Below are 15979 nucleotides of genomic sequence, written 5' to 3'. Positions count from 1 at the left end.
GGCCCTTTATTAAAAAGAGGCTTAACCCTGAAGTTCCCGCACGGTTAATGTTCTTTCAGTGGGGTGGGTGCTAATCCCACCATATATGCTTCCTGCAGGTTCACACGCGAACCAGAAAAAAATTGGGGTTGGTATCTTCGCAACGCACCAGTTTCACAAGGCAATAGCTGAACACTGATTAACCTGTATTTTAAAGGTCACGAGTGAGACTATAATGAGCCTTAATCTACTTTCCAGCTTTAGATGTAATGATTTTGTTTTAACTCTTAGCCAACGGCTCTGTATTTCACTCATGCCAATTTGCTGTCCTGTCTTGATAGCCCCAGGTTGGTTACTTTTGCTCACATCTGTGGCATCTCATAAGTACCTATCAGGTTCGTCATGCTGTTGCCAGGAAAGATCTGCGTTGGTGGTGTGCCGTAGGAAAGCTACATCATTACATCCTGACAGGTTGACTGTGGGGATATCAGCATGAAGGCTTGGATGTCCGAAGTGACTCAGCAAGGTGGGGAAAAAAGGCAATATGAACAAAAATAATTGATTATAAAGCTAAAATGTTAGAATTGAGAGGATCAGCATTGAATTCAAACATATGTTCTTTGTAATTCATTCATCTGCTTGTATCATAAATCTGTATAACAAACTACATTACAATGATAAAATGGAGCAATCACTACATTCAGAATGCTCAGAAGGCTAATCAAAGTGTGTTCTGAAGCAATATAAAATATAAAGTTATTCCCATCTGAATATATGTATTTAATGAATAGCATTAAGCATTCTTTGGAATGCTTTAATGAAATTATCTTCTGCATTTGAATTAATAATTCATAACACCAAACTTTGTTAGAGGACAGCAAATGGATTGCAATTATACGCACTCTGTGATTCTAAAACCCCATACACTAAAATAACACCACGTGTATTTAAAGTGTAATAAACATTACCTTCCTTGATTGTCCATGTGAGAATTTAAGACCTTATAAAATTATGGCTGTAAGCTTTTCAGTACAGTGGATTGAAAAATAATATTTCAGTATGCTAAACAGTGTCACTGTGTTGCAGCAATGAAAGTGCAACGACAGCAACGTGAATGTCAAGGGTATCTATAATTCATTAATATTGATACTTACAGTAAATGTCTGCCTCAGAGTAAACAAACAAATATCACTGAAAGCTAGGTGCTGTTTTAATATGTATTTATTATCAGTGTTATTGGGTTAACCTCTTTCACCAGACTTGCAACCAGACCATGTTACATTTTTGTCAGATAATTTGAATGACACAGACATACTCTTTGCTTTTATTGGACTGTTGGTACCATACTCAGGATTGTAATATGAGAAAACTCAAAGTATAATGAAATTCACACTGATATCTGTACTTTCTGACTCAACTATAGATATGTTGGGTGAGAGTTGAGCTTCAAACTACTGATTTATCTCAATTGGGTTCGGATCCAACATTATAGGATCTGAAATTCCAGGCTCAGGTGATCACAGAATTTTATAAGAAAACTGCTGTTCTCTAAAACACTGCAGGTTGTTCTGCCAAGTGTCTCCAGAGATGGCCTTAAGCTATTTATAATTGAATATGTGAAGCATCTCAAGAGATGATCCAAACCAACCATCTCCTGACTCAGCGCAAATTGCAAATGTGCATTTCTCATGTGTGAAGTTTTGAAGGATGGTTTTACATAAGGGGCATTGAATATTAAAGCAATCCATACAAGACGCTAGGCTACAATTGGAATACCCTGTACAGTTTAGGAACCTCATTGTAGAAAGTATATTGGAACGATGGAAAAAGTGCAGTAAAGATTTGCTTGTCCTGAATATCGACAGCCTGGGCTCACTGGTATCCCCAGTCCCATGTATAAGGGAGCCAATGCAAATTTTCTTTTTAAATTACCTGATCTTAGGGAGCCCAGGCCACTTCCCTAATCGGGGCCTCATCCCCCCAGCCCTCCCCAGTGAGGCTCACTTCTGCCTTTCTGGATGCCAGGACAATCCTCTCACATGGCATACCAGCCTCCAGTGTTATGTTGGGTTCCTTTTGGGCCAGGGAGGCAGGAACTTCCAACGTAGGAAGGCTCACCCCTGGCCTCACCCTGTCTGACGTGGTTGTGCCCATCACAAGGCCCAGCAGAATTTCCCAACTAAGTTCAGGACCTGGTGTATTTGGTTCCTGACCCTTTTCCGAGTGGTCCCACCACGCCCCTGCTGGGAGTGAAAGTGCAGGGGATCTGCTGAGGTGCTTTTCTCATATAGAGACTGAAGTACTTTGTTGGGACAGTGTAGTTGGAACCTTATACCCCACACCTAACTTGTGTTCTGAAACAAATTACAAGAGGACAAGAAGACACTAATAAACTTGCAGAATGGCGAGTAATTGGCAAATGAATTTCAATATAAATAAGTGTGAGTTGGTGCATTTTGGTAGGAAGTATAAGGAGGCCACATAATCCTTGGAAATTAAGAGTTTAAATGGCGTGGAGGAGCGAAGGGATCTAGGGGTACAGATACACAAATCACTAAAAGTAGCGACACAACTTAATAAGGCCACAAAAAAGCAAACAAAGCACTGGGGCACAGGAGAACCTTCTTTACCCAGGGAGTGGTTAGAATGAGGAACTCTCTACCACAAGGACTAGTTGAAGTGAATAGCATAGATGCATTTAAGGGGAAGCTAGATAAACACATGAGGGAGAAAGGAATAGAAGGTTATGCTGATAAGGTTAGTTGGAAGGGTGGGAGGAGGCTTGTGTGGAGCATAAACATTGGCATGGACCAGTTGGGTTGAATGGCCTCTTTCTGTGCTGTGAATTCTAAATAATTCTATGTAACCTGACCTTGAAGTGCTGGATGGAGCAGTGTAGAGGAAGTTTTACTCCTAACCAGTGCTGTACCTGACCAGGGGATGCTCAATGTTGAAAACAGAAAGTATAAAAGTCTTCCATTCACTAATCCTGACATTCTTTGAATTCATATGTAAGCAGATGTACCAAAAATTGCAAGCTAGAAAAGAAAGTGTTATTTGTCAACTGGAATACTCCATCTCCAACAAGGAAAATCATTTCTCTTTACATATGCACTGCCATTTAACCTCTCCCACCATATCATCCTACTATCCTGGGGATAGTGAATGGGTATCATCTATGAAGGGGTTGCTTCAACAAAAAATAGATGAGATAAAAGGTCATTGACCTGAAACGTTAACTCTGTTTCTCTCTCCACAGATGCTGCCTGTCCTGCTGAGTGTTACTAGCATTTTCTGTTTTTAGTTTTAATTAAATGTCTGGTTTACAAATGCTTCATCAGCTGGCAATTGAACATGTGTAGGTGTTGGGTACAACTCTCAGTGGTATAGTGAGAAACATTTCATTATTGCTATCAATGTTACAATGATTTAAAAACAATAAAATATTTTTAGGGTTGGAGTTCAGTGGGAAGAGGGAGTTACCTGTGTGGCATGCATATATTTGTTATCACGGGTATGACAAACGATATCCTGCTGCAATGTGATACAACCATCCCTGGTAGTCTTGCTGGAAATTAGTGCCTAATTAATAGAACATAAAAAAGCATGGCGTATAAAGACCTTTTGGGCCATCAACTCTGCTCCTTCAATAAACCATGCACAATTTACTCTATCAGAGGCATCACCCACCTAAGTAAACAAATTGGATTGTATTCAACAGAGGGGAAATGTTCCAAAACAATAAAAGCCATTAAAAAGACATTGATGAAAACATTAAAATTCCAATCACAGCAAAAGCAAGAGACAAAAAAAGAGAATGTAAATATCAAGTGAGCAAAGCCAAAAAATGTGGAACAATCTGTTTGAAAACTTGGATTAACACTGTAACAAAAAAAAACCTGCAAAGAGAGACAGTAATCAAACTCCACAAGATACCCAAGTCACAGTGAAAGATTACAGCCAAAGCTGTGAAGATGAGTCACACACCCCGAAATAAACATGATCCACCCAGCCCATAACAACCACAAATCATCAACTAACCAATAAATCTCTTTAGTTTTCAATCAAGAGATTAACTCCCAATATCCAGAAAGCAAGTTACACAATGGGAAGCCTTTAGGGGTCCTCACCAACCTGAGCATTTTGAGTTTTACAATAGCTGATAAGGCTCCAGGATAGCAATCTAAAACTTCTAAAAGTAATCCCACATTATTAACACTGAAAGGCAGGGTTTGTGGAAATCTGAAGAGCACTTTGATATATTCTGCCGATACTTTCTCTGACAATAATGAAAGCAAAGAGAAAACTTTCCTACAAGCAACAGTGTTTTCTCATTAATAACACTGGTATGTCATATATTTTCATTAATAAAAAGCACAGATGCATTAATGTAAATGACAAAGACTTATACAATTTCATAAACTAACAGATTTTGGTCTACATACTTCTGTCTAACCGTTTGTAAAATATAGCAGACTTTTTGTGTTATGTTTGCTACCTGTGACCTCACTGTTTCTTCATCGTCACTGGGCCAATTGTTGACCTCCTTCTTTCTAAGGTTCACCACAATATGCTTCGAGATAGTGGAATATATGGAATAGACTTTATTTATATACAGTACAGGTAATCAGCCTATACCGTTTACAGAAGTAGCTTTGGGTCTCTCTCTTTTGAGCTCTCCCAACACGTCAAAGAGGCCATCCCCTATGGACAGGCCCTGCGAATACACAGGATCTGCTCAGACGAGGAGGAACGCGATGGACACCTACAGACGCTGAAAGACGCCCTCGTAAGAACGGGATATGACGCTCGACTCGTCGATCGACAGTTCCGATGGGCCACAGCGAAAAATCGCATAGACCTCCTCAGAAGACTAACACGGGACGCAACCAACAGAGAACCCTTCGTCGTCCAGTACTTCCCCGGAGTGGAGAAACTACGCCATGTTCTCCGCAGCCTTCAACACCTCGCTAAGGCCATCCCCACACCTCCACTACTCGCCTTTAAACAGCCACCCAACCTCAAACAGACCATCGTTCGCAGCAAATTACCCAGCTTTCAGGAGAACAGCGTCCACGACACCACACAACCCTGCCACGGCAACCTCTGCAAGACATGCCAGATCATCGACACAGATACCACCATCACACGAGAGGACACCACCCACCAGGTACATGGTTCATACTCCTGTGACTCGGCCAATGTTGTCTACCTCATACGTTGCAGGAAAGGATGCCCCGGAGCATGGTACATTGGCGAGACCATGCAGGCACTGCGACAACGGATGAACGGACACCGCGCAACAATCGCCAGACAGGAGGGCTCCCTCCCAGTCGGGGAACACTTCAGCAGTTAAGGACATTCAGCCACCGATCTTCGGGTAAGCGTACTCCAAGGTGGCCTTCGAGACACACGACAATGCAAAATCGTCGAGCAGAAATTGATAGCCAAGTTCCGCACCCATGAGGACGGCCTCAACCGAGATCTTGGGTTCATGTCACGCTACACGTAACCCCACCAGTGAATAAAAGTTATCTGTTTTTAATTCAACTGGTCATTTTCTGTCTTTCTCTTCCTTTCGGATGTTTCTCCCTCTCTCTCTCTGTTTTGTGTTCTGGCTGTTTGTATATTCGGTGGTCCTGTAGGTAACACCTCTCTGTCTGAACACTTTGATTGCCTTGACAACTGGCAGTTGGAAAGATTATCTGTAATCACCAGGTATTGTTCTCTGAATATAAATGCGAAACATTCAAGGATTTCCTGAAATTTACCTGACGAAGGAGGAATCCTCCGAAAGCTTGTGATTTTCAAATAAAATTGTTGGACTATAACCCGGTGTTGTAAGATTGTTTACATTTGTCAATCCCAGTCCATCACCGGCATCTCCACATCATAACTAACTCTGGAAAAGCCCACTTCTTATAGACCTCAGTTTGCCTACTTCAAAGGTATACTTCACAGATAAAACTTCATAAACAAGACTTCCTAAGAAACTATTCTCGGAACCTCTCAAGAACAGTTTATTTACAGCTCATCTACTTAACATCCACTCTATACCGTGGTTAATTGATCCCTCTACCTATGTTTATTATAATAGTCCCTAAAGTTATACATTAATCACTCATGGTCGATGTCATCCCAAACACTATCTCTTTGCACCCCTTGCAAATCATTGTCAGACCTTTGAAAAAGGCCATATAATCCATCCATTCTTCTCCCAGTCCCCTTCTGGTTTCCTGTTTATCTTAGAAAGCCTGTTGCTTCCACGACCATAGTAGTTATATTGGTTAGTACCATCATTAATCCTTAACTCTCCAATATGTCCAATACCAATATCCTGGGAGACCCTACCTAACACCATTGTGAGAACACCATCACCACAAGGACAATAAAAATTCAAGGCGAAAGCCTACTACTACCTTGTTAGATCAACTAGGGATGGGCAATAAATATGACCTCGTCAGTGTTGCCCACGTCAGAGAACAGGTAAGAAGCAAAATTGAGGAAATCAATGTGTGATGCTTTATTTGGAAGTCCAGTACTTGCAGAATTAAATAAAATCTGCAGAATATTCATAAACGTGCAGATTTTTGTGGAATCTATAGAAACTCAATACACTAGTGGATTTCCATTAATGCTGCAGATGGCATATTTTTCCCTGTCTCTACTTTGTTCTTGGAGTATAATTACTGTAAGATCCAATATTTTTGAACTTCATCAGCTATCTAAGAGGAGTTCCTACTTTTGCATATTTATGTACTTAAGAGTTTTGATTTAGTGCCCTGGTTAACATAAGTGGTGATGTTAGCCTACCTGCAACCACAACCCTGTATATACCTGATCTCTGAAACTAAGTAGGGTTGAGCATAGCGAATACTTTGCAGGTGATGTTTAGCCTGCCTTGGATTTGTTGTAGCGGCTGTAGTTTATATGACTAGTTTGATGATACATGTATCAGGCACTCTGCTGACATTAATGGCTGATTTACACTACAGAATGTTGCCTACCAACAGTCTCTACAGAGTATTTGAAACATATTATCAAATCAGCCATTTTTAAAATTTTAAACTCCTACCTTTAAGAATTTCCATTTAAAGTCTTCGCTCATCACTAATTCGGACCTGAGCTCCACAGCTATGATTAAATTGGGGTAATTGCAGGATGTTGTCAATGCTGATCTAAAGATCTGTAAACAATTTTACAACACCAAGTTATAGTCCAGCAATTTTATTTTAAATTCACAAGCTTTCGGAGGCTTCCTCCTTCCTCAGGTAAATACCTGAGGAAGGAGGAAGCCTCCGAAAGCTTGTGAATTTAAAATAAAATTGCTGGACTATAACTTGGTGTTGTAAAATTGTTTACAATTGTCAACCCCAGTCCATCACCGGCATCTCCACATCATGATCTAAAGATCATACAGGTCATTTTTTACTACAGTTTCTTTTCACCAGACAGCAGTGTGAGATAGCGGTATAATGAGCAGTCAGCACTGAGCTATACTGCGTGCTCACACTGCTCTCTAGCGAAGGGATCCTCTTCACTGGTCTCTGACTGCTTCAAAAAATTCTAGCATTAGAAAAGAGCCGACAGGACAATTGGTTCTCTTTTGACATTACGGGGACACTTTTCCTGGCCCTCATTCACCCCCTTGACCGAGGCAATTATCACATGAAGTATGATTGGTGACATGATGACATCATGATATTATTAATCACATCACCGTGTCTCTCTACTTTACATAAACATGGTTCAGTGCTCCATAACACTTCATCAATCAGCACCCTTTTAAGGGTGAGGTTAACAATTTGTTGCCAGATACTTTTGTTAAACAAAAGAACAAGGAAATAATGAGGAAATAATGGTGCCAGCATAAAAAGAATAGATATGTAAGGGAATATTTTTATAGTCAAGACAACAGGGAGCACTAGAGAAGCACCAGATGGGCAATACTTAGATACAAGCAGCACATCAAAGCAACACAGCTGAAGGGATGTGGAAAGGTTAGCTGCCAGCAGAAGTATAGTTGATTCCTGTTAAACACATAAATGTTTTGCCAATAGATATTATGCTTGGATCAGAGTTTATATAAACTTCAGATAAAAATAGTCACTTTGCAAATCCTTCCACCATGGGTATTTACTCATTCACTCAGCAATCAATTCAAGTTAAAGGCGTAGAGAGTACACCATGTATATTTTACACAAAAGTGACTAGACGATTGAAATCAACTATTACATGCATGTGTGACCTTTTTATAGGGTATAAAATTATTTAAGTTAGTGCATATTGGTCCGACAAGAAAATCCTCATGTTCTTCTGCAGCACAGCTCCTGATTCACTGAGTACTCATATAAAATGGGCACTGGGAAACCTCCAAGCTGTTTGATCCAGAACGCAATCATGTTTGTAAGACATATTGCCCTATAAATTCAGCTGCACAGCACCCATATATTGGGCACTAACTAGTTAGTGAGCCCCTAATATGGCGGACATGAAATGCGCACACATTTCCGTCCAGAAATGCAATGCCCGCCATTTGGTGAAGGAAAATAATGGATGTCCAGGGCCAATGCCGGAAACAGTTGTTTGACACTTTGCATATGCAAATGAGGGGCCTAACACCTGTTGAGGCCCACACTTCAAGATTGGTTTGTCCTGAGGCAGCCAGTTCCACCACTGTCTGTACTCAGTAAAATCAGACCATGGGACTGCCTGTGATCAACAAGGTAAGATTTTCACATTTAATTACCTGAATTTGGATCCTTCTGACCCCACATTTAAAGAACGTGGGCCACTGCTCCTTTCACCCCCCTGATTGCTGCCACTCTCGACCCTCGGCCTCCTCTCCTAACCCCGGCTTCCTCTCCTGAAACACCAAAATTTCTAGGTCACTGTTTTTGACTAGCTGAACTGAATTATACATTACAGCTGGTGAATTTTTCTCTGCCGCTTGCTGCTCTTTTACTGCATTTCAGCACTCCATTGGTGCGCACATCCCACAGATGAGGCAGGAAAAGCAGGTGCACTTAAATCACACGCATTTGGCGGCCATGACCTGCAGATGACAATCAGTACAGGGAAAGACCTGCTCGTTGCAGTCAACATCATCGCTATATTGAACCTTTGCCAGCTCATTTGAAGCCACCACTGGTGACATTTGTCAGTTCAGTCAGATGCCCGTAGATCATAGCATCAAGTAGCTCACTGAAGCCTTGTTTGCCAGGGCAACATGTTTGACATTTTCTCAATGGAAAAGAGCAACAACTTGAAAGAGCCCAACACTTGCAAATGTTACACCCCTGTTCAAAGAAGGGGAGAGGGATAAACCCGACAATTACAGGGTAGTCAGCCTAACGTCGGTGGTGGGAAACTTTTAGAGACGCAAATCCAAGACAAAATTAATTGGCACTTGGAAAAGTATTGGCTAATAAATGAAAGGCAGCATGGATTTGTTAAAATAAAATTGTATTTGACTAACTTGATTGAGTTCTTTGATGAAGTAACGGAGAGGGTTGATGAGGGTGGTGTGATTGATGTTGTGTAAATGGACTTTCAAAAGACACTTGTTAAATTAGCACATAATAGACTAGTTAGCAAAATTAAAGCCCATGGGATTAAAGGGATTGTGGCAGTGTGGATACAAAATTGGATAGGGGAAAGAAAGCAGACAGTAGTGGTGAACAGTTATTTTTCAGTTTGGAGGGAAGTATAGAGTGGTATTCCCCGGGGGTTAGTATTAGGACCACTGCTCTTTTTGATATATATCTTAATGACCTGGACTTGGGTATAGAGGGTATAATTTCAAAGATTGCAGATGACACAAAACTTGGAAATGTAGTAAACAATGTGGAGGATAGTAATAGACTTCAAGAGGACATAGACAGACTGGTGAAATGGGCAGACTCATGGCAATTTAATACAGAGAAGTGTGAAGTGATATATTTTGGTAGGAAGAATGAGGAGAGGAAATATAAACTAAATGGTACGATTTTAAAGGGGGTGCAGGGACAGAGAGACCTGGGGGTGCACATACACGAATCTTTGAAGGTGGCAGAAGAAGTTGAGAAGGCTATTAAAAAAGCATATGGGATCCTGGGCTTTATTAATAGAGCCATAGAGTACAAAAGCAAGGAAGTTATGCTAAACCTTTATAAAACACTGGTTAGGCCTCAGCTGGAGTATTGTGTTCAATTCTGGGCACCATACTTTAGGAAGAGGGTGCAGAAGAGATTTACTAGAATGGCACCAGGGATGAGGGACTTCAGTTATGTTTAGTTATGTGGAGAGACTGGAGATGCTGGGGCGTTCTGCTTAGAACAGAGAAGGTTAAGGGGAGATTTGATGGAGGTGTTCAAAATCATAAACGGTTTTGATAGAGTAAATAAGAAGAAACTATTTCCAGTGGCAGAAGGGTCAGTAACCAGAGGACACAGATTTAAGGTAATTGGCAAAAGAGGTGACATGAGGAAACATTTTTTTACGCAGCGAGTTGTAATGATCTGGAATGCACTGTCTGAAAGGGTGGTGGAAGCAGATTCAATAGTAACTTTCAAAAGGGAATTAGATAAATATTTGAAGGAAAAAAATGTACAGGGCTATGGGGAGAGAGCAGGGGAATGGGACTAATTGGATAATTCTTTCAAAGAGCCGGCACAGGCACGATGGGCTGAATGGCCTCCTCCTGTGCTGTACCTACTATGATACTATGATACTATGATACTTCTACTGATTGGGTTCGCAAAAGTGCAGAACCTCATTGACAACACCCATATAGCCATCAGCATGCCAAACAGCAATCTCGTGACAAATACGAATAAAAATGATTTCATCTGATTGATGTCCAGGTGGCCACAGAACCCCAGAATGGAATAATGGCAGGTGACTGCAAGATACCCCCACAGCAGTCACAGTGCTTTCTTCTTGTTGGTTCAAGCCCTACTCCAGAGACTTGAGCACATAATCTAGGCTGACACTTCAGTGCAGTGCTGAGGCAGCACTCATTGTCAGAAGTAATGGGTAGGATATTAACTCCACCACAACGGGAGGGAGAGGATTAGAGGAGAGGTTAAAAATTTTAAAACGGGGATCGTGTCTCCAATCTACCGCGTATGTGTCCGTTGCTATTTATACGGCGGCGGATTTCGTGTCGCGTGAGTGATCCGCCCTTGAGAGGTGGGGCACTTCATTAATATATTCAAATCAGGCTCCCACAGTGCAATTGGGAGCCTGATTTAAATTTAACAGTTGCCGCGGGGGTTTCCCAGGACTCCAACCCCAGCAGCAAGGCGGGAGCTGCCCGCTCAAGAAGGCAGGTGCCTTTTACAGCACTCCTTGTGGGCCAGGAAGAGCAGGAGTGCTCCCCCACCCCAATCCCTCAAGGAAGCCTTTGGCCCCCCCTCTGCTCCCCCCTCCCGCGATCAGCGACTTCCCCCCACCCCAAGCTCCGATCGCTAGCTCCCTTCCTCCCGTGATCAATGACCTCCCCACCCAAGACGTGATCTCTCACTCTCTTCCCTCTCCTGCTTGCCGGGGACCATCCTCAAGGGACCCAGGCTGTGGCCTCCTGCCGCTAGTTTTCCCGCCCGGCAGCCAGCCTGGCTGTCAATTTGTCCGGCTGCCAGGCGGGAAATGGGAAAAAAAATTATAATGAGGTCCTGCCATTAATTTTGGCAGGACCTCCATGTCCCCGTCTTTGCTGAGTTTCCCCTGTGTTCCCCCGTAACCTCCCCGCCTCCCCGTAAATATGGGAGCCAATGGCTTTCAGATGAGACATTAAACTGAGGCCCCGTCTATTCTCTCAGGTGGGTGCCAATGATCCCATGGGACTTTTCAAAGAAGAGCAGGAAAGTTGTTCCAGTGATCTAACCAACATTTATCTTTCAACCAACATCACTAAAGCAGATTATCTGGTCATTTATCTCAATGCTATTTCTGGGGCCTTACTGTGTGAAATTTGGTTGCCGTGGTTCCCTACATGACAACAATGACTACACGAGGAACAACAAAGTCCTCAGAGGGTTGCAGAGCTGAAGAAGGTGTAGGGGGTGGTGGTGTGTGTCAGCTTCACCTCTGACTTCTGAGCGGTCCGAATTGCTCCCACTTCAGTACACGCGAGGGAAATTACAGTAGAAGGATACCTCCCCCCCGCCCCAATCCCACTTCATTAGCTAGGTTGGATTCTAAAGGACCAGGGATAATGCTCACCAAACGAAACCTTGACAGTAATTCACCCAGAGGTAAGTCAGAAATAGATTGTAGAGTGGTAACTTTGCAGATCTTCGGTTTTCTCCCGAGTTGGTTCTCTTTGGTCGCGGTGGCTCAATATTACCCGGTTGGTTGGTGGTAATATTCGGTTGGTTGTTTCGTAAGGCCCTTCGTAAGGCGAGGTGTCTGACGGTCACTGGGACTGCTGTTCTGGATTCTTCTTGTGTGTCGGCGTGCTTCTAGAGCTGCTGACCTTCCCTGTCGAACTGCTTTCCTTGTTGTCTGCTGGAAACTGCTCTTCTTTCCAGACACAGGCAGAACCAAGACAAGCAGCCCACCAGAGCCAGCAAACCAGAGAGAGAGAGAGAGAGAGAGCTTTCGCCTTGTCGATGTCTCTCTTACAATGCTCTGTTTAAATAGTTATTACAAAGTTCTTTGATGGCTTTTTGATGGTCCCAATCATATTGCAAATTGCTTCTCCCAATGGGTCATTGTTTTAATTCTGATTTAGAGCTTGTCACATAAGGCTTCCTTTTGTATCCAACGTCCTAGGTGTTGATGGTTTTGCTTTAAAACAAAGGCATGGCCCCACCATGTCAGGAAAAGTTGCCTCTTTCAATGGGAGTGATTGTCGACCCCCTGCTGTCCGTTTTGCATTAAAAGAGAGACAAGTCTGAAGCTCCACGGCGTGTGTTTTGTTGATTTCGTCTGGTGACCTCTCAACTATCCTTCCATTTTAGGATTATAATCAAATTTTCCCATACTCAGGGTTTTTTTTTGGGTTTTTCTCCGAGTTTTGGGGGATCTGTGAAAAATGACTCGACCGTGGCGGGAGGGATTCCTGTCTCTGCCTTTTGGGCTGGGGTTGAGGAATTCTTTCCCTTGTTATCTTTCCAAGGATTCTTACACTCCTTCCTCCAGTGTCCATCCTTCCCACACCCATAACAGTTGAGCTTTGTGCTGGAAGGGTTTCATTTCATGCACTTTCCCTTTAGGTGGGTGTGCATCGGTTCCTTTACCATTACGGTAAGCTATGGTCAATTGTCTGATCACTGTGAGTTCGGTAGTCATGGGATTCTTTGGGTCAAACCACATTCCTGCCGTGGCCCTGACCTGTGGCAAGCTGTTTGCCACCACGCAACGGAGCCAGTGGGCCCGCTGATCCTGGTCCAGGTTAGCTCGGTTAGGCGTCCCACTGCATGCGCTCCTATACACCAGCCACAACCTGTCTGCAAAAGCCTGCGGGGTTTCTCCTATGAGCTGCACTGTTTTTTCCACCCGGGAGAAAGGACTTCCCTCATTCATCCCCATGGCCTCAAGAACTTCCTCCTTGAGCTCCCCATAATCACACTGTCCCATCTTACATTGGTCAGAGAGGGACTGGAAGAGCTTACTCTCCAGGGAGAATAGCAGCATTTTGGCCTGTTCAGCATCATTGCACTCGTTGATGCTTGCTGCTTGTTCCACTTCCCTGAAGTGGACCGAGGGGTCCCCATTTGCCCCAAGTTTAGTTAAATGGCTTACCATGGCCCTAAGCTGTTGGGTGCCGTGGGGAACTACGAACTGGTTTTGGAGGGGTCCCTCATCCCCGTTATCAGCGGGCGGGCCGAACCTTTGCTGCCGGGCGGGGCACATCGGCCCCGGGCCCAGCCTCTCTTGCTGGGGGTTTTCCTCCTCAGCTTCTGCCCCTAATTCCACCCCCCCTCCTGCCAGATTTCGCTAAAGCTTGGCGCTACGGGTGGTGGTCGTGGGCCCTCCTGCTCCTCAACCGGGTCGTCCCTTGGCACTACCTGTGGTGTCTGAACCGTTCTCCCCAGGTTCCCTGTGAAGTCGACCTGGGCTGCACTAGGGCTTATGAGGCATACCATGCCTTTTGCCGTCCTTAGTGCAAGGTTCGGACTCTCTATCTGCTTCTGGTAGGGGCCATGGTCTGCATCCTCAAACCCCTGTGCGCTTATTATCTTATAGGCTGCCTGTAAGCCTTTTACTTTTTCCTCCAGCTCTCTTACTTGACTTGCCAGGCGGGCATTCTTTTCCCGCAACCTCAGCTCGTTGTTCTTGGCCTCAGTGACCTGACACTGTAAATATTCCTGCTGGGTCTTATGCTCCCCCACTAACTGCACCCTTTCTGGTTCAGAGTCTGCAATGCTAACAGTAACTTCTCCCCTGCTAGGGCCTTTGTTTGGCCTTCAGGGGCTGACTGCCGAATCTCAGCTGCCTGTGCTTCAACGAGCCTGTCCAAAAGCTGGAACTGTTTCTTGAAGCACATCAGCTAGACTGCCTTTTCTATTGATTTTTTATGATCCTTTCCTTCTGTCCATTTAGCTGCAGCATCTACCGGGCGCCCAGCCTTTAACAGATTAGTGACCCATTTTTTTTCCATATTCACCTTACTGAACACATAATTTGAGATCCTCTCTTCCATTACAGTTCTCTCTTCCAAATCAGTGTCCACTGTGTCACATCCCTTTTGCCAAGGTCCCATCTGGGTCGCCATTCTGTAGGGGGTGGTGGTGTGTGTCAGCTTCACCTCTGACTTCTGAGCGGTTCGAATCGCTCCCACTCCCTGGGTTCTAGACCTTGGACTTATTTGGGGGTTGTGACAAAGTGCAGCAGACAACTGGTTTTGGTGCAAGAAACTTTGACCTTTATTCAAGAGAGGAAATACAACACAACAATCTTAACGTTCTAATAAAATGGGGAACACTTCAGTACACGTGAGGGAAATTATAGTCGGAAGGATACCTCACCCCTCCCAATTCCACTTCATTAGCTAGGTTGGACTCTAAAGGACCAGGGATAATGCTCACCAAACGAAACCTTGACAGTAATTCACCCAGAGGTAAGTCAGAAATAGATTGTAGAGTGGTAACTTTGCGGATCTTCGGTTTTCTCCCGAGTTGGTTTTCTTTGATCGCGGTGGCTCAATATTACCCGGTTGGTTGGCGGTAATATTCAGTTGGTGTTTCGTAAGGCCCTTGTTGCCGCGAGGTGTCTGACAGTCACTGGGACTGTTGCTCTGGTTTCTTCTTGTGTGTCGGCGTGCTTCTAGAGCTGCTGACCTTCCCTGTCGAACTGCTTTCCTTGTTGTCTGCTGGAAACTGCTCTTCTTTCCAGACACGGGCAGAACCAAGACAAGCAGCCCACCAGAACCAGCAAACCAGAGAGAGAGAGAGAGAGCTTTCGCCTTGTCGATGTCTCTCTTACAATGGTCTGTTTAAACAGTTCTTACAAAGTTCTTTGATGGCTTTTTGATGGTCCCAATCATATTGCAAATTGCTTCTCCCAATGGGTCATTGTTTTAATTCTGATTTAGAGCTTGTCACATAAGGCTTCCTTTTGTATCCAAAGTCCCAGGTGTTGATGGTTTTGCTTTAAAACAAAGGCATGGCCCCACCATGTCAGGAAAAGTTGCCTCTTTCAATGGGAGTGATTGTCGACCCCCTGCTGTCCGTTTTGCATTAAAACAGAGACAAGTCTGAAGCTCCACGGTGTGTGTTTTGTTGATTTCGTCTGGTGACCTCTCAACTATCCTTCCATTTTAGGATTATAGTCAAATTTTCCCATACTCAGGGTTTTTTTTTGGGTTTTTCTCCGAGTTTTGGGGGATCTGTGAATTTTGAGAATCTTACAAATGTTATACAGATAGGAAGGGGTGAGGCCAAGAGCTTTGAGCACTAGGATGAGAACGTCCATCCACCCCTTACAAGGCAAATGATGGACCAGATGTGGGGCCAGGGGTGCGGACTCTGTAAACTGGGAGTTCCTGGTTCTGACCCTCGGATGGGGACCCAAT

This window comes from Heptranchias perlo, chromosome 4, assembly GCF_035084215.1.
Source record: "Heptranchias perlo isolate sHepPer1 chromosome 4, sHepPer1.hap1, whole genome shotgun sequence".
Taxonomy (NCBI): Eukaryota; Metazoa; Chordata; class Chondrichthyes; order Hexanchiformes; family Hexanchidae; genus Heptranchias; species Heptranchias perlo.
The sequence above is the reverse complement of the archived record's forward strand: the minus strand, read 5'-3'. Positions refer to the sequence as shown.